Source organism: Oryza sativa, chromosome 8 (assembly GCF_034140825.1).
Source record: "Oryza sativa Japonica Group chromosome 8, ASM3414082v1".
Lineage (NCBI taxonomy): Eukaryota > Viridiplantae > Streptophyta > Magnoliopsida > Poales > Poaceae > Oryza > Oryza sativa.
Genome location: NC_089042.1, coordinates 15,935,706 through 15,937,094, shown reverse-complemented (window position 1 = coordinate 15,937,094; position 1,389 = coordinate 15,935,706). Strand labels below are relative to the sequence as shown.

The following is a 1,389-nucleotide window of genomic DNA, read 5'->3' as shown; positions in this document are numbered from 1 at the left end:
CCCAATTTGAGCTAGGCATGCCATTGGTGGAGGACAATGTGTTAGCTGTGATGGGTATTGCTTGCCGAGAGCTACATAAGCAATACATGGAGCTAAGCAATGCCAAGCGGAAAATGAGGGAGTCATCCATAGTTGGACATCACGACCACCAGCCGTTCCTATCGTCGCCTGCCTATATAACTATAGGCTTTGATGACCTCTTCGACCTTTTCAGGATCCGGAAGTTGGACACTGGTCTTCTAAAATGCTACTCCTTGTAAGTGCATACCTTCTATACTTGTGATATGACTGGACTATATCTCCTAATTAAATTAGTTCTAATACGTAAATATTTTAAGGTTGTGTTGGATCGAGAGTCGTCGCCATGGTAATCAGGTTGGGTTCCTTGATCCATCCATGGTGAATGAGGTTAATTTACAACAGAGCTCCACTGAGGTGGTTGACTATGTCAACCGGTGTTTATGGGCCCATCAAGACAAGGAGTACATCATGTGCGCACACAACCAAGAGTAAGAGGACAATACCCTTCGTGTATATTGTTTTTGAAGTTAAGGTTCTTAGTACTAACGCTACATAACCACTGCGCAGGCGACATTGGATTCTCCTAGTCATCGTACCTAAGTGGAGTAGGGTTACCTACCTTAACTCCAATAAGTCCAAAGATTATGATTTCAGTGAAATCACCAAGGCCTTAAATATGGCTTGGGGCCCATATGTGGAAAAGGGTGGTAGGCACAAGGAGGGCAAGAACGAACTTTATCATGACACCAAGTTTGCATGCGCACAACAGATCGGAGACCAATGTGGTTTCCACGTGTGCCACAACATGTCAACACTTCTAAGAGAGGTGAAAGATTTCGACCCTGAGGTTGTTGCTAATGGCGAATAAGCTCATTTCAATATCTACATTGCTATTCAAAACGTGCTAATTAACCTCTTATTTATTAAACAGAAAGGTAGAGCTGGCTTCAAGATCTCACCCATCAACCCCCCGCTATCAGAGGCGAATTGTGCGCCTTTATTCTTGCAGAAATAATGAACAAGAAAGGACGTTTTCATGCCAAATAGACTCATGAACTTGGCTAGATAATTTATTGTGATGTAAAAAAGATGTTTTTATAATTTCTGGCGATGTAAAAAATTATGTTTTTATAGAGTGCAATGTAATTTACTTTCATATGTGCAATATTTATGGTACTTTACTAAATTGTCATCACATTTGATCAACTACGATTTATGTTGTACGTCTCATCTGTTTTCTCCTTTTTTTTTTTCCTTATTGACAGGTTGTGCAGGTCGATGACATCATGGCTTTAATCCATTTGGTAAGTATATATGTGGTTCTATGAGCAACGACCGAAATTGTGGCTTTCAAGGGGTGTGAATTTG

At 40.7% G+C, this 1,389-nt stretch overlaps 1 long non-coding RNA gene across 1 annotated transcript; it reads left to right on the top strand.

The window, feature by feature from the left end:
- Window positions 1-420: 420 nt before the first annotated feature.
- Window positions 421-1,186, top strand: LOC136351307 (uncharacterized). The gene is made up of 3 exons (XR_010734297.1): window positions 421-509; window positions 589-868; window positions 953-1,186. It is a non-coding gene; the product is annotated as an uncharacterized lncRNA (long non-coding RNA).
- The last annotated feature ends 203 nt before the right edge of the window (window positions 1,187-1,389 follow it).